Source organism: Onychostruthus taczanowskii, unplaced genomic scaffold, assembly GCF_017590055.1.
Source record: "Onychostruthus taczanowskii isolate IOZ18803 unplaced genomic scaffold, ASM1759005v1 scaffold94, whole genome shotgun sequence".
Taxonomy (NCBI): Eukaryota; Metazoa; Chordata; class Aves; order Passeriformes; family Passeridae; genus Onychostruthus; species Onychostruthus taczanowskii.
Genome location: NW_024507435.1, coordinates 2,159,673 through 2,184,838, shown reverse-complemented (window position 1 = coordinate 2,184,838; position 25,166 = coordinate 2,159,673).

Here is a 25,166-nt window from a genome sequence, read left to right as displayed (position 1 = left end):
TTAGTGACTTGTATTAATGAATAAGAATCAGATTTAGGAAGATCTTTTCCATCCTAAGGTCAATCAGGGTAATTATGATAACTTAGTTTTTTATTCCTGCATTACAAAGATAATTTCTGCTAAAACAATGGAGATCTACAAATTTAAAAATGCTTAACAGTCATAGTTCATCCTTTTAGCAATCTTCAGAGATTATTGAATCCCATAAATTACAGAAACCATAGCATCACAACTGTGTGTTTTGTGAGCTATTTTCTCCTTAGTTCGTCACTTCACCTAATGGGGATACCCAAGCAAACAAAATTGAGGGGAAATAGCAGCTCTATAAAAATAATGACTGTAACCAAGTTCAGAGTGCTTATTCATTAATATGCCACTGATAACTTGCAGCAATGCTGTGTGGAAAAGGCTTATGCTTGTTTTCCTCTAACAGGGTCTCCTGTCACTGCTACTGTCTCCTCTGGGTATTGTGTGCGTGTGCATAGACCAGCAGGTTACTCTTCCCCAGTCAGGGTCATTCTCAGAAATCCATGCATCCCAAATGAAAGGTAACTTGTTCCAGCTCATTGCCTGCTCTTCAGTTCTATCCTTGGCCCAGCCCTACACTGGGTGGTGTCCTCCCCTGCAACAATTTCCACTGACAACAAATCCCAGACTTGCAGAATCACAAGACAGGAGGAATTATTCTTTTGAGACGCACAATAGGTCAGGAATTTCATACATACATGCATACATATCTGTTCCTATGCAAGAGTTCAATCAAATGGTTTAATCAAAGCAGCTCAATCAAATACAAATACTTCAAAATTAGGCATTTATTTTTTTAATGTAGCAAGAATACCATCACCAGGTTTGAAGTTCTCACCTTGGCTAAATTAACACTGACTTCTACTCAGTAGGCTTGATGTGTCATTAATGCATCAGATTCATACATGGTAACAAATATAGGGCTGAACTTCCTTTTTATAATCTTAGATCTCAACTTGTAAGGCGGACTTGGATGCAAATTATTAATTCACTGATCTGCAAGAGCTAGCAATCATCCGTAACCTTTTCACTATAGCAACTAGAAGATTTATATAACCAAGAGTAGTACATCAAGTCTGATGGGTTTATGATTGTATTGAGCTATTCATCAAGACAGTTTCTTAGAGATCTAGACTTGTTCTATTTTTGTTAGAGTTGATTTCAGATATGGTAAGGCAGATATAAGCAACATTTACAGTTTGTCTTCATGGCAGATAAATAATTGAAATATTCATTTCTCGTGTGCCACCTCTATATCTGTAAAGAAGAATTTTAAAAGCAGCTTACACCAAAGCCAAAAGAGCTGAACACAGCATGGATGAGCACACTGTGCATACTAAACCAATCAGCCACAATGACCACAAACAACTTACTTGCACACATCTCCAAGACAGCCACGAAATTTATTTATTACTGTAAATCCCTGCCATTGCAGGTCAGGTTTTTGTGATGAGATGTTCTATTAATAAGCTGATATCCAGTGAGTATAGCATGGGGTGGGGTTATTTATTTACATGAGGAGAGGCATCAATGACATACTTATATGTGTAAGTAAAACAAATGCAAAAACCCCAAAAAATGCCCCTATTTTTCCCTGCCAACTTATTCTATTTGTTTTCTTCCAAAAAGCTTTGGTCACTTTTGGCAATGTTCTCAGCTACCGTATAGCACTGCCTGCAAACAGGCAGGGTTTTCAGCACAGAACTGGCTGAGTTTTCATGCACCATGCTCTACTGTGGACATCTGAGGATTGTGGCAAGACTTCAGTCATGCTCCCACCACTTCAACACAGTTTGAGAAACAGGACTCTTTTTTGACAGGCCACCATCAAAACTGAGAATAAAATAATGAAGTTGACTGCAAAGCACCCAGAGCAATCCAGCTAGCTCCCTTGATCCTGTATTTCCTGAAGGAAGATGCATTAGGTAGCAAGAGAGAGAGAGAAATTGCTGGACAGTGAATTTCTCAGCCTTCCTGTGGATCCCAGAACAGCAGTGTTCATGGTCTCCACCCCACAATACATGGCAGTGATAGAAGTTGACAGAAAACCTCAGGACTATTTCACTCCTTGGGACCAGACTACTTACCAAAGAGAAGTGTTACAACCACCAGAAGGCTGTGCAGACATACTGAAAAGCAAGGAAACCTACATGAGGAAGGCTAATTAGGTGCTGGTTTACCTAGTGCTTTTTGTTTCTCTTTAACTCCTGTATTTAGTTTCACTCCCCACACTGTAGTTAAAAAAACTTTATGTGAAAAAGACACTGCACACAAGATAATTGCCCTCATGTGGCTGGTTTATATCAGAAATAATGTACCTAAACCATACGTTGAGCCACAGTCCTGTAAGGCAGCAGCCAAACTTCTGCTGAAGGCTAACACATTACACAAAAAACTCATTAAACCATCACATAAACTTGTCAGATTTCCAGCCATTACTTACCACTAAACAAAAGTAAATAATGCCTTTTCTACAATGCACTATCTGCATCGTAATAGGAAATCATGCTTCTTCATTCTGGGTGCACTGTCTGTGTTAAACATTCAAGACATAAGTAATATGCATATAGACAAATGCATACATAATAACAAAAAGATGTAAACATGCCCTTCAAGCACACATGGAGACTGGAGAAATTCCTCACTTGGAAGGCCAACACCATCTGAGTGTTTCTAACCTCACAGCCTCCATAACACACAGTGCTGATTTTCACCCATGTGCATCATATTCCTAAAGTGTTGTACACAGTTATATGGCACTGATCCATTCCAGATGTTCACTCAGCTAATGCAGCACTGCCTAAGTGCCAGAGAAAGTGTGTGCCTTTTGACACCATACCAAAGATGTATGTGCAGTGTGGCATGGGTTCATGGTGTTCCTTGCTGGTAACCTGTCATCAGCCATGACGATGATGCTACAAAAAACAAAAAACAAACAAACAAACAAAAAACAAAACCAGCAATATGGGGACATCAGAGCAGCTATGACATCTTCTAAGAGAATTGTCATAATAATTGCCTGGGTTCTCCTCCAAGAACAGTTTGCTTCTGGCTCCCTTCCTCTTCTCCATACTCTTTTCAGGTTCACAGGATACTACAATAATGTTTAGGAAACACAGATAAACAGAAAGAGCCTTGTGTTTCAAGCACTGTACAACCTCAGAACTAAAACTGCCTCAGGAAGTTTATCCACACCAATCTTCCCATCATTTTCAGAAAAAAACAGAAAAATCCTTCTCTACAGACCTGGCAGACACAGCTCTCTTCCCTTAAACTCCCTGTTTTTCAGCCTCAACTCCCTCCCTTGTTCCCTCTGTTCATTCTGACCAAGCTCTCTGCCCTCAGATTTCCCATGCACAAATAAAGCCCTTTGTGACAGTATTCCTGATTGACTTCAGCTGATGGAGAATTCCCTTAGTGCCAAAAGAGACTGTCTCCCCAGATTTCCCAGGGAACCACATTTGCCTTCAAAAACACAAATCTTATTAAGGATTTCAAATACTGGAAAGTGAAAGTGTTCTCATGACTTTTAATGGTGGAGTCAAACAGAAAACAAGTCCCAAGGAGTACAGGTCTCAGAAAATGGACTAGAACCAGGCCTTCAAAGCTGCAACACAGCAGAAATTCCCAGAAGGCTCTTCAGCTGGTAAAAGGACTCTGCACACTTAGTATTAATGTAAAACTTAATTAGAATCTCTGTGGAAAAAAAAAATCCATTTTGAGGTAATTATAAAAAGGAGGCAGTTATAACAATTATTTGTCATCTCTGTTTTTGGAAGAGAAATCAGAGGCCTCATTTTAGAGGCATTCAACAAAAGTAACAATCAGTCAGGTGCTGCTGGCCAGCACAGAGAGACTCTGAAGGGTTTTCACCTGCTCTGATCAACTCCACTTAGCCAACATTATTGATGTATTACTAGCTGAGTTATTCCACAGCACAATTGCTATTTCAGGACCTCAATCTATTGTCTCACTTGTGGGCCACTCTTCCTCACCACCATTCCCATGCCACCAGGAAATCAGACTTCTCCCCATACAGCATGAGGCATCTGTGTTGCCTTGTGACCACAGGACAACACCACCAGCCTGGAGACAGATGTCCTGATGCTGTGCAAATTTCAGCTGGTGCATCATGGAGCACAGGAGGCTGGTTATTGGTGCGCCAAAATCCTGCTTCATGTGAGTTGGAATATAGCCTATAGACAATGCTCTTGGGAGCCATCTACTGGCATTTAGGAATTAACCATTTGTATGTCCACAGGGAAATTAAAGAGCCACTTTTGACTCCACCACCTCAGTGTACCCCCTAAACTCTCGCATTCATCACTTCAATATTTGAGGGATCACCTGCAAGCTGGTTATTTAGCCACAGCTAAGCATTATGGACCTATTTATTAGTTATTCCTAGCAGCTCATGCTCAGTGTGCTACCTAAATGTTACCATCTTTCCTAACATGCTTGGACCCCAAAACATGGAAAGCATTGTAGAAGCCATGTTATTTTGATGCTAACTGCAAAGCCCTAGTAGGCAAACTTGGGAAAAGGAGGAGGAAATTCCAGACCACACAGGAAACTCAAATTTGAAGACTCAATTCCATGACTGGAAACGTGGTAAAGAAACCAAATAAATTCCCAGGAACTAGGTGGAAAGAGGGTAGAGGGTAACTTCTAGTTGCAGTGGAACGTCACCACTGGGACAAGAACATGAGAGGTATGTGGACAAGTACTCAGTTCTTGAGTCTGGAAGAGCTGGTCTTCCCCTACCACAGCAGGACAGTGTGAACACAGCCCTTTGGGCTACTGCAGATACATTGCAGGTGTCAAATTGGGAGAGAGCAGATGCTGATTATGCTACATCTCATGCTTGGATGGTTTAAATTGTTTACCTACTAAGTGCAGGTCCAAAGGCAAGGAAAGACTCCCAGCAGTATTGCTGTAAGGGCTGAGGGTAATTAGAGGGGAAAAAAGTACATGTTCAGAAAATGTGGCTATCTTTCCAGGAGAGAAGACTTTTCTGGCACAGGGATGCACTCACAACACACACCAGTTCCCAGGCCTGAGGGCATGTTCCAGCTATATCTATGTTATACAGTGGACAGCCCTGCCAGCAACCTTTGTCCACCCAAAATGCAGGGAAGAGTGTGGCCAGCAGGTGCAGGTCCCCTGCCCTCAATGCTAGGATTTCAGGTGGAGGCAGAACATGTGCTTCAAATGGCTGCCCTGGCACCTACCAGCTCATGCACTGTGTGGTTAACCAGCATATTAAGAAAAAACTCTGGGGAAGTCTCCTAGGACAAAGAGTACAGCCAGACCAAAACTGATTCAGAAATAACAATGTCTTCCAGGAAGGTTTCAAAACTAGTGCCTGGGGACTAACAACAAAGTACCAGGAAACCAGTAAAGAGGAAGTGATTCATGTTTATCCTACTAGATTTTGCATGGCAGAAGGTTTCCAGGGCATTCCAAGAGCCTAGCAGACACAACACAGGTGGGTACCAAAGTAGAAAAAGAGATAACCCCATATTTATCCCGTGGGGATATTTTTGTTGTAAATTCATAAACCAAAGAACAGAGGTGAGAGCCCATGAAGTAATATCATTGCAACACACATGTGCAATGTTTATTAACCAAAAATACATTAAGTTTGTTTACATATACACAGATTAAAAGGATCTCAGTTATCACACCACCTGCCAGTTACAAAGGAGAAGATGGCAGCTTAAATATGTATATCCAATTTCCATTGTGTTTTGTACTTGGGTTTAGATTTAAAGATATGTTAATTTAAAATTAAAAGTAGACCCAAAAAAGCCCTGCTCATATATCACCTCTACACCAATGCTCAGTTTTTCATCAACCATCATTAAAGCACCAATACTGCATTAAGACCTAAAATGCTGCCAATTTTCTGTGTCCTTTGTCAAGGTCCAGTAAATTGCTTGCTGTGAGGTGGTATTGTTTCTCAGTCCAGTAGTAGTAATGCTCCACGTATTTGGGTTTTTCCCCCCCTCCTCTCTCTTCATGTTGTTTTCTGTGCCAACTTGTTTTAGTGAGGCTGTCTGGCATACTTTCCATTCCTTTTAATGGTTTAAAAGAAAACATTTTTCATCAAATGAAAACACTTTGAACATAAACTATTATGAAGAAGAGAAAAATATTTTTTTTCTCCTTTTGAAAGTCAGTTTTGTAGGGCACTAAACTAATTTTTTGAGGTGCTTAATATGGCTAAATTTAGAAAGTCAAGTAATAGTAGTCCTACATGGGCCAAAGGATGATCTAAGGATGAGGAAAGCAATATATCTTTTTAATAATTGAAAGAGTTGGGAATGTTCCCACAGCGAGAACAGACTTAGCAAATTTCTTTGCAAGCAGGACACTTAGATGCACGGAATATTTCAGCTACAGTAGTAATCCTGCAACATTCTCTGCTGGAAGTGGAGGTCAGCCTTAAGGGAATTGTATTAGACAGACAGTCAGACAAGGCAGGCACCTCGGGGAATAGCTCCGTGCATAAATACAAACGCACCACTCACATGCATGTCATTGCTTCCATAATGCCACACCTACCCTTTCTCTTCTCTCTACCTGCCTTTTGGAAAACCAGAATTTGATGCCATGCTATTTTGAAATATCCACAACTTTCCTTTATGTGCAAACGTCATTTCACATGCAAGTAAACATGAAGCAGACAGGATGACCATTCTCAAAACAATCCACAGTGGCACAACCAGTCTGTATTTAGGACTGTGTTCAGCCCTGTCACATTGGGAGCTCCACATCAGATATTCTCAAATAATATTAAATACTTGAGGTTCTCAAAAGAGAGGGCATTTTCTCCGACAGGTGATTTGATGTCAAAGCCTGATTTACTGCTTCTCACCACAACCTATAGAGAACCCCACCAAGTGTGATCACCCATCTTGGATGACTTAGGTTCAACACTGTAAGTCCCTCCCCTACCCAGCAGCAAGTGATTCACCCACAGACCTCTGAACAGACCAGCTCAGGACTTAAGATGGAAAATTCTCTGTGCAGGACCCAGCTGTTTTGGTACAACAACCACAGCTTTTAAAAATTCACAAACGCAACCTGTGCAGCTTTTTGGAAAGTCCACCTGAAGCTGTTAGTCTCCACCCTCGAGACACATGCAAGGCCAGCTGAGTTCCTGAGAGAAAGAAACATCATGGCCAAGTCCAGACTGGAGCATGTTCTGGGTTTTTTTCCATTCACAGCAGAATGGCAATATACTTGAACAAGCAGCTCGAACCAGACATTGTTCTGGGATCCAGGGTGCACCACACACACACACCTCATTTTGGTTCCCCTCCCAACACAAGCTCTTATATTACGAAATCTAACCACAATTACTCTTTTATAAAATACTGCAGTGTCAAGATCCAGCTGAGTCCCAAGTCTGAAATTGTAAAAAAAGAACATTTTCAACTACTCTTGCTCATTTGGAGCTCAACCACAGAGGCCTGATTTACAGAAACCGAGGAGTCAATACCGCTAGAATAATCCCAGACTGATGAAGGACCTCAGCTGCAAATTACTACTGTTTTGTCCATTCTGTCTTAAAAACTGCTAGTTTCCAAAAATGTAGCTCTTGTAGAGACAGCGTTTCTTGTTCTTATATATATTCTTAGTGTGATTTAATACACATAAACTGAGCTTGGTTTTCAAACTACCTTTTTTTTTTTTCCTGGTGACACTGGACAGTGAACACCAGAAATTTAACAACAGCTCATTGACTGTATGCTTCCTATTTTTTGTTTAAGTTACAACATATTTGTTGTATATATTACTACATAAACAATGAGTACAATAGCAGGAGTTGGAGCCTGGACACCTGGCAGCCTGTTCTTGGCTGCGTGCAGACATGCTTGTCTTACCTTGGGTAAGGTAACCTGTTGCCCTCAGCTGATCTACTTCTACAAGAGATGCACTAGATAGCTGTTTCAGAGGATGTTGTGAACAAGGTCTCCAACTGCTCTGAGATCCTGCAAAGGATGGCAATATTCCAAGTACAAAGTATTTAATAACTGGGAACCAGAAACAGAAGGGCAAACCAGTTGCAAGATTTTGTTGTTGTTGTTTTTGTTTTTGAGAGAGGACAAGCAGGAAATACAAAAAGAGAGCTTGGGCTTACCAAGCTCAGTGCTGCTTGGTGATCTGTACCTCTGAACATCTAAGCCAGCAGTTTCAGTTCCAGGCTGAACATCAGTTTGCCTGCAAACTGCAATGAGGTACAGCTGTTCATCAGACCAAGATATCCACAGGAGGATTCTCGCCAGGGATCTTGGAGTTTTATGAGGCACTGAGTGGTGACAGCATCTCTGGGCACTGGAAACACATGGAAACCTGCAGGCACGTGACTGCACTGAACAAAAGAAAGAGGGTTTCACTTCTGAACTCCTCAAGCCTCCAGACAAAAGGCTCTGCAAATGTTTCAGCAAGATATCCCGGCCCAAACACATTCAATTCACTAGAACAGACAGTAAAATTTTAAGTTACTTTCACAGAATGTACCTAATTATGTCATCAAAACTATAAAGGCTGTAAGAACACATGCTAGAGCCAATATCTTGACATCACGCACACATGCTTAATGTCTTACTAAATCTTACAAGAGCGAGAATAACATCTTTGTTTAACAACAAAGAAGCAATGCTGGGTTTACTTGTCTTAATCACCTTATGTATAAGATTATTTTTTCTAGAAATCCCTTCTTATACGAATGAATGTTTGCTGCAATGTCACTATAACACTGCCATTTTCCACTTGCTGTTTAATTTTCCTTCTTCTGGAGGAAGATTCTCAGAATGTGCTTCACAGACACTAGATCAGGTATAATTTCTGTTTTCTTTTTTCTAATTATTCATGTTAAAATAGGTCTGTGATTAAACAAAACAGTGTAATAAACCCAAGATAACTACAGCAGTAACAACTAGCCAATACTTTCAACTGCTTCTGTGAGGAGTTAACCAAGCACAGCCATTAAGCAGGAACAATCTGAATGTTAGGAAATGTTTTGTGGAAATCAAATTTGGGACTTGAAATTTCAAGTATCTGCACCCAAATCCTTATTCCAATAACTGGTTTAATGCAATAAAAGTACCTAACACAAATGTTTTATCCCATGTAGTTATAACAAGCTGCTTGAGAACAATTTACAAATCAAGACAATTTCAGTGATGGAAAAAATCATGAAAACCCTACACTGTTCAGAAATCATTTAAACACAGGAAAAATAGGCTTAAAAGCATCAAATGTACTATATTTTAAACTATCTTTGAAGAAAACAAACATTAAAACATAGTCAATATAAACAATGTTCCAATATGCACATTCACTTCCTATATTAACATCTCTATGTCTTATCAGACCTGTAATTCTTCATTGGAAGCATTCACCCATTCCCATATTTTTCCATATACGGCTTTTAGACAAATTTCAGATATTCAGTTCTTAGTTGAATGATAATATCTGCCAGGTATATGGTGGAAATAGAAAAAAAAAAGTAAAAAAGTATCAGGGCAAACCCTTAGTATTTAAATCCACCATTTCTGCAAAGCTCCCCATATTTATCAGCCTTGTGACTAATGGATGGGTGGTACAAACAGGAGGGACCAGAGGTAAATCCCCCACTTAGATACGTTCTTTGGGAACGAAAAAGTAATAAATAAGGTATTGATGTGAAGAAATACTTGGAGAGCAGTTTCAGGGCCATTGCATAATAACCCCAAGAAATGAAGAAGAATGTTGAAGAGGAGAATTTATGGCAAACACAAGCAAGAGCCAAAACACAAGGTATCCCTCAGAGTACAGGGCTCAAAAAGAAAGAATGAATTTTCAGCCTCCAACTTGTCCTGGCTCACCAAGCTATCAATTAAGATATAGTATAAAGTGGCACATCTCTGTTGCAGACTGCTGTAAGGCAGATAAAGCAAAAAAATAAAGCCTGTGTCTGAGGCACAGACCTGCACAAGGAGACATGCCCCAAGGGCAGCAGCAACACCAAAATTGTCTCTTCTTGAATCCCCAGCTGTCCAGCCTCCAGGCACTCACCTCTACAACCTTTAGGCACAACAATAAATGGAAGGTGACAGCTACACTCTTCCTATTCATCCCCTTCCTCTAGCACTGGGAGCACAGGCAAGAGAGTTGAGCCCAAGCAGCAGTCACTGTGGATGAATGCTGCCATTCTCTTGGATCTCACAATGGCGAGCTGACCCTCTCTGTGGCTATGCACTTCCTGAGAGCCCTCTCTTCTTCCTAACATACTCCATATGCCCCCCACCCTTCACTGCCTGCTTTGCCTGGTAGTCAGATGTCAGGATTTATCCTTTTTTTCTGTACCTAGTCGACACAGTGTACCGACCTCAGCCCTGTCAACAATTCTGCCTTGACCAAGAAGCTCAGAAGAGAAGTCCTCACAGCAATTTTTCTGACAGCTTTTTTAACCACCTCAAGCAATGAGTTCTGATGACTTTCTGACTAAACACATCTTCCCTCCTATTCCTTTTTCACCCTCTAGATTAGAGATCACAGTAACATAGGGATGTTGGAAAGCCCATTATGCCCCTAGCAGGTTCTCAAGGAAGCTTGATAGCAGCAAGTTCCCAATTTCACTGGCTCATGATTTCACTTAACTCTGATTAATTTGCATATTAATGGAAGAAGAATCAATTACAAATTTCTATTTATCCTCATAAACGTCACAGAACAGATAATGAAAAGAAGGTTTTTGGAAGCCTTCAATTTTATTTTGAAGACTTAAACAAAAAAATCTGTTCTGAACTGGCTCATTGTGCAAGAAGATTTCATATATCACAAACTGAAGAAGTACACATGCATTGTTTTTGTTTCAAATAATTTAATGTTAGTCTGATAATAGTTACTACTTCCAATATTTCAAAGACTTAATTCAGGTTTTATGTGTCTCAGTCCCAACCTAATTTAATTAAGATATTTTGGATTGGAACACACCACCACAACCACAGATTGAGCTCCCGTTCTATCACTGGTGGTATCCCACTCAAGTCTATGAGGGAGTCTCCTTCTGCCTCACTTAGCAAGAGTGGTCAAATATGTCATAGCTGTGCATATATTTTCAGAATTTCAGCAGAGAAAAGAAAACAATTGATACCAGTTCTTACACCTCAAAATAATATACTTACCTGTTAGAGTGTTCTGTCTGAACTACCGTGATATCCAGAGAACTCTGATGCTGTAACACAAGGCTCATGAAATTGGCTGGCAATTTTAGCATCATAAACTACCAGAGAACATATCTGCTTATGCGTTCTATTGAGCAGGAACTTTTTTCACTTATTATATAATCTGAATTGTGGTTGTAAATGCATAAATTGACCCAATGGACTTTATATAATTTTGTATCATAAAAGAGATGTTGGCCTTTTGGCTACACTGCACAGGAAAGAGCAGGAAAAAGATCCTTGTGGATAAATGAGTTCTGAAACTCGAATAGTGACAGCCAGGTCTCACTGAAACACAACTGCAATAGACAGGCCAATTCATGCACGAGGAAGGCCTAAGGAGCTGCTGCTCTCACTTTTAGCTGACTGCATCACCTCACCGGAGGTCTTCTCCTGGACATCATGTCACATCAGTGCCACCTGGATCCAGCAAATGAAGGCCTTGGCAGAGTTCTCATAGACACTTCTGGATGAAAGGATGAAAGAGGTTTTCAGAAAGCTACAGCCTGTGAAATCTGAAATGAATGTGAAAGTGGGGATGGCACTGGACAATAGCAAAAGGGACAAAAGATGACTCATGCATTAGCGTCCAACTGTCCAATTAGGAAACTATTTGTACCCTTTTGTTGGCTAACATCCCTCCACCAACTACACAGAAAACTAGAAAACGTGCACAAAATGTGCTCCAGCTAGAATCCTCCCAACCTTGTTTCCACATGAAAAAAATAAACTCTTGATTTCCTACTTCAGAAGTAGTTCAACTGGACTGAAGAAACTGCCCACTTGGGAGTAATCTTTCAACAACTAATTCCAGCATCATTTTGCAAGTAGGATACTCCACTTACTTCCAGCAATGCTGTTAGCTGGGAGGCCTGGATCCATTAATGCATGCGCACAAAAGAAAAAGGTTTCCATTATTTGCCATTTTTACTAGAAGAAGCATCTTTGAGAAAAAAAGGCTGAAATCAAGGCAAAATATCTTTTCATGTGAGGAATAGAACAAAGTCATTAGCTATCCTAGAGGGTGCATTTGTGTGCTGTCCCACAGGGTTTAAAATTCCTGACCTGTAAAAGGAAGGAAGTCTGGATTCCCTTCTCATTCCTGTCATCTCTATCTGCTCTGCATAAGTAGGTATGCTTACAAAGAGCCGCTTTAAAGAAAATATGCTTAGATCTCAATAGATGTCCCTTTTGGCATTGAACATATATTTTAATGTATAGTAGAACACACTGTGGCAAAATAAAGAAAGAAAAAAATAAAAACCTTGCTGTAGTTCTCCAAGCCTTTGCTGTGAGCCAGAATAGATTAAGGAATTACAATAAAGAGAAGGTTTTGCTTTGAAGTTCTTTATCTGAGTGTCACTTAACTATGTGACTGTCGTGGACACCTAGCCACACATCTCAGAGGACAAAAGGAACAGAAAGGAACATGACATCTGCAGTTGTGGTGTAGCAGAACAAGTTGCAGCCTAAGTCATCTTCCTCATCTTACAGGCAGGTAGAACTCTTGCATATGCATTTAAACACTGCAACATTCTTAATTACTGTTACACAAGAACAGAAGAGGAAGAAAAAATATGAAAAAGAAAAAGAAATACGTGGGATGTCTACAGTAGCAGCTTTGTCCAAAGTATGCTTCTTTGCAGGAATCACAGCATTTCACTTGCTCAGCACTTTTCAACCCCATAGCATCCTTCATCAAATGGAAAAATGCAGCAACTTATAGGCAGAATAAAGTTGTAACCTGCACTGATAATGCCTCTGTAATTCATGCTGCTTAAATCATTAGTTGTATAGGATCTGGCAAATCAACAAGCCTTGCTCAAATTACAGAATCTCATTATTTCTGCCTTTTATGAGTCCTTTTCTACCTAGTTTGATGACATTTGACCCATGTTCACAGTTCAGGAGCTAGAGAACACCCTCCCAAAGAACTAAATACTTAACTGATTACAAGCACAAAATCTGTCTGGTAAGCCTATGTGTTTGTGATATTTTTAGTACTTCCACAATGAACCCTAGCTCAGAAGATGATCAGAAACAACCAAGATATTAAGAAATAAGACTTGGAGCTGATGTGCATGTATGAAATCCTGAAGAACATGGTTTGTTTCTTTTAAGGGCAGCAGGCCATGACAGGCACAGCCCTCTTAGCAGCTGCTCTTCAAGACTACTCGGAATGTAGTGCTGGTCTCCAGCATTTCCTTTCCCTGTCCATGTTTAATTTCCCACCTATAAACTGGAAAAGGGAAGATGGAAATTTTTCAGTTGGATCAAAGATGTAAGAACCAGGCACCACTGACTAAAGCCCATTTGTTTTCAAAATCAGTGCCTTCTCTTGTTAAGCTCTTCAGGTCACAGCTACTGACCTTTATTTTATGTACTGCAAGGCTATTCTAAGCAAAGCAACATTTCTGTATGATGATCTTTTACTAACAGGGCTGGACAGAAAAATGCCCAAGGTAACAACACTAGATGTTATTCAGGCATGGAGAACAAGTGCCTTTCCAGGGTTTCCCTCAAGAATTAGCCTCTGGACCGCTCATGCACCTGGCTTTGCCAGGGAGGTGTGGTGCTGTGGGTGTTTTTCATGCCTGAAAGATGAGTCATAACTTCAGCCCACAAAAGCAGCCTAATGAAAGGTGAGATTTTTTTTTTTTCCTTGCCACCCTTTGACATGTTTCTGTGAAGATGCCCAGTTATTGGGACAAGTACAGCCAGGGAGCATCTGCTGTTGCTGTCCAACTATCGAGACGAGCTCACGCCAACATACACTTTACTTACAGGCACTTCTCCTTAGTAATGCTTGATAATGCTTTGTAAATAAATAAATGTACCAAAATCACTTAGTCTTCATGGTGAATAAGACTAGAGGAAGCCACTGGAGACATAAACACTGGCACATGGAATCTTACTTGTCACCTGTCTATTCTAACATCCTGCCTCTGGCCTGAGCCATGTACTGAGTGTCTTAGAAAAAGAAGCAAGAAAATCTGTTAGAGGTAAGGTTTCAGATATGCCACTCCTTGGAAGGTTTTTTGTTGTGTTTGTTTGTTTTGTTTGGGGTTTTTTTTTTTTTTTTTTTTTTTTTTTTTTTGTTTGTGGGATTTTTTTTGTGGCGATCACTAGATGTTAAACTCTAAAGCTTGAGGTAGTATTTACACCTGAAAAGTTTGTTAGCATTAACAGCTATAATTCTGGATATTCTGGTTATTTATACAAAAACTGTTTAATCCCTTGCTTAATCCTGCTAAATCTTCTGGCCCCAGAAATGCCTTATAGCAACCATTTCCACAGTGAAATCACATCCATGGTCAGGGACTCCAGAGCTTGCAGGCTTGCTGCCATGGAGTTGGTTAACACAGCAACTCTGCAGGCCTGAGGAGGCTCAGCACCAGCTGGGACTCTTTGCCTACAGGACACAATGAAATACCAAGAGCATTGCCATTCCATCAGCCCTGCTGGGAAGCAAGGTGCAAAAAACAAGGCAGAGGTTGGCTTCTGGCCCCCAAATTAACTCAGAGTAATTCTGCTGTCTGCATCAGACGTCCACATCAGTATAGTCCTGTCCCCATTCCTGGCACTTAGAGCAGAACCCAACGCTCTATGACATCTCTCAACAATCACGGATGGTCCAGGACTTCTGAGTTCCAGAATCCTCTTTGGTTAGAACAGTTGGCAAACAGTCTGTACTTGAGAAATAGAGCTATTGCTGAAGCAGTAAGCTTACAGCTTGGCCTCTAAGGCTTTATTTCAAAGTCAAATCAAAATAGACCCAGGCTAAAGGTACTTCATTTTTGACTTGCCATACAAAATTTAATCTTTTTTTTTTTCCTCTCCCTCTATTTTAAATGGAGCCAAGGTTTTAACTTCTTTTCAAAATCCAAAAGTTTTGCACCTGTGCCAAACATACATTTGGAATTCATGCAGTCATTCCTGTAGTTGCCGCAGGACCAGTGAAAGGTGCACACAGCTTGCCCTAAAGAAGTACAACTACAGCCAGGAAATTGTGCATGGTCCTTGGGATGCTTTCTATCAAAACAGGAGGTGAAAATTGCAAACTAGGGGCCGCAGACATAATGCGTGACACACACAAAGGACTTGTTATCACTACTGTCCACTGTTCAGGGACAATTAAAAGCAGCAAGTTGGCTTTGCTGTGCCAGTTAAAAGCTTGCTGCAGAGAGCCCAATGCAGAGCATAGACATACCTCTGTTGAAAAAAGTCAGAATTGCTTTGCATTTGAATCTCCCCAAGTATACCACTACAGAATCCTATAACCACATGCCAATAGCATTTATAAAAAGACTCACTACCTAGGCAGCTTGTGAGAGGTTCTGTATTCTGGCAGTATGGTGGCTGCACTAACATTATTTAAAAAGGTAAACCAAGCATAGACCAACATTACTTATGATAGCTTAAGAACTGTCAGGCCTCTGCACAATGCCAGAGTCTCACTTGCAATCTGAAGAGGCTGACTATTAAAAGAAGTCCATGAGCACATTCGTGTTGTAGATGATTCTCTCAATATATTTAAAAAAAAACCCAAAAAAACAAAACAACAACAACAGCAAAAACAAACAAACAAAAAACCACACAACAAAGCAAAAAACTTGCCTTCATGAAAGACACATTCTATATGAATTGAAGCGAGAAACAAAAGTAATACTTTTGGCAAATATTTTGTGGCATGACATATTTAGAAAGTCATCAGTGTAATATCTGAGGTGATCTCCTAGACAGAATTAAGTAACCTTAGACCATGCCAGCATACGTATTTCTGGTAGTTTTGGTGCTCAGCAAGGTCTCAGAGAAGGATGAAAATTGATAAATCTGGATGAAAAGAATTAAGTTTTAACAAAAAAAGGAAACAAAACCACTTTGGATAATTTTTTTAAGTCCTGTGACATTTAGACCAATTTCAATATACTTGAGAGAACACAAAGAGAAAACTCACAAACTTTGAATACTTGGATTTGTCTGCCATGGACAACTCCACTGGTTTTCACATCATTATGGGATTCAGATCAAAATCAATCTCCTTGTTTCAAAAATCCTTCACAGGCTTAATCTGGCCAACCAGTGAACTGTGTCCCCTCTATTCAACAAGTACTGGCTTTCTTTCTATCCTTTCACTCATTCTTGCCTTTCTCTCCCATAACTTCCTACATCTGCTTTGTGATTCACCAGTCTACCCACACAAAAAAAACTCAGCAGCAGCAACAAAAAGCAAGCTCCTACTCCCTCAAAGACTTTTTTTGTCACCTTATTTTCCCCTTGATTTCTCTCCCCTTCGACTACAGCTCACCATTTTCTTTGGTACCTCTGCTGATGTCCTGACTGCAAAAGGCTTCTCAGACAAAGAAAGTTGAGGCATCTCTCTTCCACATCCCTTACCTTACTCAATATAATAACCTTTATACGCATACCAGATGGCATAAGCTATCCTATATATCCCTCAAGTGATGGTGGATATTATGTGAGAGATGCTTTCCAAAATAAAATGTATCATCCAGGTTTAATATTAGGAATGGAAAAAATAAAAAGAAAAAAAAACAAAGAAAAACGAAAACCAAACACCAAAACCCACAAAAAAAGCCCAAAAAAGTATGATGCTAAGACTAGAGACTGCTAAGGTGGGAAAAAGTGCAGTTATAAAATAGATAGATTTTAGTGCTTCCCAGAAACAGCATAGCAATATCTTCTCCCATTGACAAAACATCACCTACAGCAACATTTCTATACGGGAATAGTAAACCCTTGGTGACTCTGCTTCAGAAAGAGCATTAGACTTTAAATCCTCCCTGAGCACATTTATGTTTAGCAGTTTAACACAGCCCTGGAACAGCACAACAAGGACTAGATGCATATCTACACATATATGACTTGCAAATATCTTATAAACTTCATTGATTTTGGAAGATGAGGCCAGGTATTTCACATGTTTCTCAATTTAAAACATTCAGTGCAAAGGTATGTTTCTGACAGCACTAGGGGAATTATATATATTTATATGTGAGTTGGCAGATTTTGACTCAAAGGAAGACCTGCACCAACATCACCTCTGTAGTCGCCTGGAGGATGGAAAAATCACCATACAGGTAAAAAGCTGCAACCTTTCCTTGGGTTGCTTACAGTGGGAAGCCAATAGACAGTAACTCCAGGTGCACGTTCAGCACGTATCAGACATTTCCATCAGATGGAGAGGAAGAACATCTCTTCAAAAGATGCAGGACATAATAGGCAGTGTTAAGAATCCTACCCATATGTACTTAGATCCAGACCCTAAAGGAACTCAGCAGAAAAATTGCATTTCCTGGAATTATTATTCTGGTACCGAGGAGAAAGAGGAGTGCCAAAACACAGGTTGCAGCAAAGGACACTAACTTTTCCTCGCTCCATGCAGTTTTACTCATTTTCTCTACCTACTTGTAAATACAACAGCTGAAAAATCAGACCTTTCAATGGCGCATTCTCCATTCTGACTTCACCTTTTCATGGTGTGCTTTTATGATATTTCACTGTAAAACCTTGTCCAGTTTGTGCCACAATTCAGACCATACTTCAGACCATACTTCTCATACTTCAGACCAACGTCAGACCATACTTATCAAAATAAATTCTTAGCCTCAAGGAACTAAAACCTTTGATTTGATCATCTGTGCCATTATATGATTTATATGTACATGCAAACCTTTTCAGAATAAGCATAATAAAATATAAATATTCAATAATTATAACCATAAGGGTTATTTTGTTTCATGGAAGCACATATTGATCAAGTATCAATTATCAAAGCCTGAAAAGGATCTTCCATACCTGTCCAACTTCTCAAGAAGGAAAAAATAAGTCTGTGGTTAAGTACAGCTATGCCATGAGTTTGGTCTATCTGAAATAGATATCTTTTTGTCATTCCAAAGTTAATACATTACTCTGTGCATATACATTTACTAAAGAGAAAGAAGACACTAGACATTAGGAAGCAGTAGCCCTGTCAAAAAACAAGGAAGACCAGCACTTAGTTCAGGAATTAAAAGAGCAGCCAGTCCCAGAGCAAGAAAGATAGATGACATTTTGTCCTGTAGGGACAGTGGAGCTAAGAGGAAAATAAATAGCACCTATGAAACAAATGAGACACTGGGCACAGGAGTACATTCAGGTCCACACTTGACAAAGGAACTCCATATGAGGCACTTGGTTACTCTCCATACTCAAGCCATAGCAAACTTCAGGGAGCCTCAAAGAAGTATCCCTGTACTGCCCTAACCTAGGACACAGTGGAAACCCAGGGTCCTTAGAGGGCATAGTGTGCTGCATCATTTCAGGTGTGGTGTTGTCATACATAACCATCTGATTTTGAAAGTCTAGGAACAGCAAAGAGATTGCTCCTTACAAAGTGAAGCTTCATCAACAGGCACAATATGAGAGTGGGGAAGCAGTTCACTTTCCATTCCCTAGATTCCTCTTTCCTGCTTTGTTTTACTCCCTCTCCATCTTCTGCTTAGAGATCATCCCACAGTCTAGACCCAACAGGTACTGTAGATTAGTGAAAACAGCCCAGAAGTAAGTCAGAAATTTCCTTAAACATTTGAGGTGAGGCATCAAGAAAAGAAAAATCCCTTTTGTCCTTTGCATCTCTCCAAGAAAAGCATATCATCATTAACTACCAAAAACCATGCAAGCTTTTAGCCAAAAATAGGTTGATTGATATATTATGTGCTGGCTCATCTTATCTAAGCCTCATGAAACTCCTTGATGGTTTATTTTTTTCTGCTACTGGAATTATTTATATCATTTGCTATTCTAAAAAATAAAAAAAGCTAGTACCAATACAAACAACCCAGACACACTCCCTTAAACCACCAACAAATCATTAACTGAGCGCCAAGTTAATAGCTTAAGAATATAAAGTATAATATATTGTAACAGCAGTGATAGAAAGAAAAAGATTTAAAGGGCATGGAACTATTAAAACAAGTTTTGAGAGAGCTCAATGTGAAATCAACCAGAAAATGATCATTCCACAACTATAAATACAAGTACTAAAAACAAAACAGTCTCTAGCTTTGTGAAAAAATCCATAAATCTAAAAGGAAAAAAAACAAAAACCACCCCCTAAACCATTTTAGGGGAAAGTATTTAATGCAGCTATAAAATAAGGACTCTGTTTTCTTTATATTAAGTGTAGCTTTGATTGAGTTTGTGGAATTAAACACTAATGTTATTGTAAGTAAAACACAAGGAGCTGGAATTTGTGCTTGGCATATAATGAAGTGAGTCACAAAACTGAAGGATGTGATATGCCTTTATATGGCTTAGTTAGGGTTACTTTTGATGCACTGTAAAATAAAAATATTCTTTATGCAAAGACACAAAAATCTTTGCAAATATGCATATAAAGCACGCAATCTAATACACTGTATATACGCACTGTAACCTGTAATTACAGATCAACATGTATAACACATTTGGGATTTGGATGTTTGATGTTCTCGATTACTTTGACTGAAGGAATACACCATTTTAGGTTTTGGGTTCTTCACAGCTGTAAACCAACTGTAAATAATAACAGGTGTTATTTTATGTGACCTACTGCAATTGATCATGCTTATAAAATAAACTGGCAATCAGAAAGTCAAGTTTTGCCAGCTCTAACAATTTCAATCAAAAGTCTTCAGCCTTTGATGTTCTGGTTAAAGTTCCAGCTCCCAAAAGTTAGCAGTTATGCGAGATCTAAAATTCCTCTAAAAAACTAGCAGTTTTGTAAAAACACCCAAAACCCAACAGAACACAAGTGAAAACACAAACAAGGAACACAAAATTCAAAACAACACAATCACTTCAAATCATGGCCAAACTGGCACCTTGGAACTCAAAAATGAGAAAATACTTAAAAAGAAAATATACAGCTGCTTTATCAGTTGATAATTTGCTTTAGTGTCTTGCATCTCACAACATAAACCCTCTAGAGGATTAACTTAAGAGCATTTAAATACTTGAGACTGGTGGTATCAGAACACAGACAAGATATTAAATTATTTCACCTAGAAACCTCACCCTGCACAATTTCCATTTTGCCTCTTCCCCTGGCAAAGTCAACAGAACCCAAGGTCTTTGTAAGCTGAGCCACCATTTTGTACAGTTATTTCTAATATAATAGTACAGCTTTAGCATCCAAATTTGAGCTTCCAGGGCCTCTGGGATAGGACTAGATTGAGCTTCAAATATGTTTTGGCTCCAGGTGCATACTAACAGTCCTGTCATTTGTTCAACTGTAGCAGTAAACTGAGACACTACAGTTGCTCTGAGTTACTCTGAAGTCTCAATCTTCTCAAAACCCTCTGCCTAGACTTCCCAGCTGTATTTCCCATCAGGAACCAACAAAGTAGACAGGACATGTGTAAGGTATCTATGTGACAGAAAACTAGTTGTAGCAGATTTCAGACTTAATGAAAAAAAATTAAAAGGGCAATGAAGCATATTTACTGGTGCCCAGCAGTCTAAACATGTATATTAGGCAGCAGCAAGTGGAGGAAATTTCTCTAAATGGTCAAACATCCAGCCAGTGTACGAAAGCCACTGCAATGCACCCACTTTGCAACTAATGTAGCTAAATGTCTGATTCCAGACTCGCTGTGGATTGGATGCTTGAAAAGGCAAACATAAAATGACTGGGGTTAAAATAAGGACAGCATTCACTATCAGCTGCATCAACATGACAGTGAAGACAGCAAAGAGAGAAAAGCCAAGAATCATTAAGTAACAAAGATGAAAGGAGAGCTGCAAGAGTAAACAAGTGTCATTGGTTTGTGAGGAAATGGAATGTTTCTTATGGAGACAACTTTGAACTTGATACAAATAGCGGACAAGCTGTGGTGGCTCAGAAGAGCCACAGCCAATCCAGCATAAAATTGTACTGTAGCTGTTCCATGTACCATTCTAAAATCTTCATTCCTTCCCTTGCTAGCTCTCCAATAGCATTTTCTGCATGGAGAATCTAGTCTGCACCTGTTGTTACTAATTATAATTTCAAATATAAAATGAAAAGGACAAAGATATATTGGTAGAAAGTCTACTGTGAAGATTTAATATCTAGTGTAGGCATATTTGTGCAAACTGACATGCACTAGTACTCCACTGCATGTTTGGTCACACTGTATGTGGGCCTTTATGAATCTAAGTGGTCCTGGAATGACTCTGTGAAATCAAATTGGTTACCCACAGGTTTCTAGAGGAGATTATACTTAAGTGGTTTCTCTTTTTGGTTTAAGGATATACAAGTGATGATATTATCACTGCAAGTAATGATGTAGAGTATTCTGCAGGCAAAGAGTATTCCTACCTAGTTCATCAGCATGCCATGGTGAAAGACTGGAACAGAGGCCATTATCACAAAGATCCGAATCTCTCACTGGGATACACCCAAATAGCCCCATGCTGGGAGCTGTAACTCTTGGAAAGAGTGATCAGAAAGATCACAGGAGCAGCTTTCTCCTGTGCCTTCACATAAGGACCTGCTTTACAAAAAATCGCTAACAGCACTAATAGAGAATCAAGGACCTGCTGAGTACATTTTAACTGCTCTTCAGTGCTTTGATGCTGAGCACTTCCTGCAGACAAAAGGAGGAAGTATGCTGATAAGATGAATACATCTCACTACCTCTGCACATAACCAAAAAAAAAAAAAAAAAAAAAAAAAAGAACCAAATTCCCTTTGGCTGAGAGGTCTGGCACATATGAACTGAATTCAATCACAATAGCAATTAGTTTCCTTGTGGAGGTTGGGAGAGAGCTCTGGTTATCATCTTGTCCAAACCCCCACTCAAGCAGGGTCACCTAGAGCCAGCTGCTCAGGCCCACCTCCAGATTGCTTCTAAATATCTCTAAGGAGAGAGACCCCCAGGGCAACCTGTGTGACCGCTGAATCACCCTCACAGTAATAAAAGTGTTTCCTGGTGTTCAGAGGGAACCTCTCATGCTTCAGTTTGTGCCCATTGCCTCTGGTCCTGTCACTGGGCACCACTGAAAATAGCCTGCCTCTGTCCTCTTCCCTCCCTCGATTCAGATGTTTTTATACTTTGATTGTGATCCTCAAAGCCTTTCCTTTTCCAGTCTAACAGATATCTCAACAATCTTTCCTAAAGCTGGGTGTAAGCCAGCACACATTTCTGCTACCTATCCATATATAAGTATTTGGAAGTAAACTAGGACCAATTCATTTAGTATTTTGTCCACTAGACATGAAGATCATGAACCATACTGGGGACTTTAACTTATCTGTGAGACTCTTTGCAATTCAAACCAGGTAGCTACTGGGTTTTACATTTAAATATTCTTACAGGGAGCTAATTCATTTGTTAGATTGCTCATGCACAAGTGTGAATATTGCAACTTCAGCTAGTTCCACTTCCTATAATTAGCAAAATATAAATACATGTCTTTCACACAAAGTTATCCTAAAATATCTGTTAGTACATGGTATGGGAAAGGTATCACATGATAAAGTACCTACCAAAGACCTTGACCCTGGGACCAAAATGTCTACCTAGACACCTATGGCAAGATGAAAATATTTCAGCTAATAGCTGAATCTAATACTTTGATGATGGAAGAGAAAATATAAGTATACAGCCTTTAAGTTGCAAGGATAATTTTCCAAATATTGGTTTCATGAATCATTGCTAATATTGTTGCCTGCCATTGCTCAGCATTGTGCAGGCCTCTGAACCACAGATCCCAACCCCTTGTGTGATGCTTCATAGCATTCTATCATTTTCTTCTACAAGGTTTTAAAAATGCCCCACAACTCTTCTGAAATTATTTCCAGTTCTTTGAATGAAGTAAACTCAAGCAGAAGCATGAAAAGTGTATTTGGAGTTTGATTAGAATTTAACTCCAGTAAATTTAAACCAATTTAGTTAGCAAGAAAGTTACAAATAAGTGCTAGTTCAATTATGAACAGGGATTTTTTTTTTTTTTTGTGTGTGTACTTTACAGCACCTTGAGGCAAATTTGAACTTATACAAAAGTGACCGTTCTCAAACTAAACATCCATTATTTGAATTTTAAATTTAAAGCTGATTAGAATTCAACTAATGTCATAGTCTTATGGAAGCATGGCCTTCCTTCTACCCGTTAAACTACACATTAGATGTATCCATTCTTCTTCATCTTTGATTCCACAAATTCAGTCAAGTTACTACTTGAATTTACAAAAGCACTTAATGTTAACAGATTTGGCTTTGTGTGTCTCACTAGGAAAACGCTGCCTCCTGAGGCAAAGACAAACAGCATGAAAGATGTTCAGAGAAGTCTAACAATGAATTTCTGTGGCAATCTACAGACAAGCTCTCTCCACTCTCCAAGATTAGCAGAACCCTTCACTCAATAAATCAGTCAGACTTGGACCCAGTCATTTACACCTCTGGCTTCTTCACCATTGATGGAGCTCTGTTTGTTGTCTGAGTATGACCTATTGAACACATGACTTTAAAAGTTGGTCTCACCACACTTTGAACTATGTGCTATGTAGAAAGCACTAGTGTTTTTCAGGAAGCCCCAGACTTCCCACAGGAATACCAACCCAAATTCTGTGTGAGCAACTCCTGCCTGGGAGGTGAAGGATTAGCTTATACCAGTGCAGCTGATTCCACTCAGGGCTGGTACATAGTCTTACTTAGCCACAAGTGCAGAAACACAGAACAGACAAGCATTTCAACACTTCTAGCTAGGGGATCTTGCCCTCAACACACATACTGATGCTTGTACATGGTCTCCTGGCTGTCTATACTCCTGTCCATCTGTTGGGATGGCATGATGCCAGCTAACAAGGTAGCATGCCAACCTTACTAGCACAAATGTGCCAAATAAAGATAGGTTCTTCTGAATGCATTGCTTTCAGAAGACAGCAAGAGCCACGTTCCCACTATAGACAAATAGCAAGGAGCTTCTACATATCCCCAGCATTACCCAAGTTATTTTAGGTTTGATCTCCCTTTTATTTTCAATATTCAAGCATCTTAACAACACAGAAGAGTCTTAACAACATTGTTAAATTACCAAGCCAAGCAGGGAGTATTTTAACAGACTCACTGGTAAGGCCATTGCATGCCTCCAGGAGGTCCCCTCCCTGCATCTATACTCCCCACTAAAATCCTTAGGAAAGAGGTTTCCCGTCTAAATCGGCACATTTCTTCACTGTTTTCTTTCTAATTGATTCTACTCATTCCTATTTTAAGAGCATCTCTTTTCATTGAACAAAACTATGATTTTTCAAGCATTGATTAGCCTCTCAAATAGAACCAGAGTTCTTGCTGTTGGTAAGTATATAGGAAAGCCTTCACATCCAGTAGTACTCATTTAACTTCAATTTTAATGTGAGCATGAAAATTACAAAAACATCACAAGAATCTGTGATATTGTTGTATTCATAGAAGTAGAAACTTCCCTATTCACAATAATTTAAGGGTCTGGAGAAATGAAGACTCTCTCTTTGGAAGTTCGCTTGTGCTTGCGAACCACACAGCCTCCGTTCCCCAACACCAGCAAGTCTAAAGAGCCACAACAGACAGGGTTTAAGAAGCCAGATGGTTTGCCAGCTCTAGCTATGACTGAGCCCTCTGGAAATACTGGAAATTCTCTCCTGGAAAGTTTTACGCCTAAGTTGTGTATTGGCCATATAAAAAGAGTTGGCCAAAATTTGAGTTGAGGGGACGGGAAGAAAAGGGACTTAGGTAATAAACATTGTTAAAAAGAAGTAGGAAAATGGAAAAGATACTGAAGGCCTAAACAAAGCAAACAGAAGCAACATGAAATGATCCCCCCAGATGAATATTCAATCCATCATAAAGATGCTCTAGCAGCCACAGAAAATTACAAAAAGTTGTTTTTTCTTTAAGAAGTAAAGCTCAGACAAAGCTG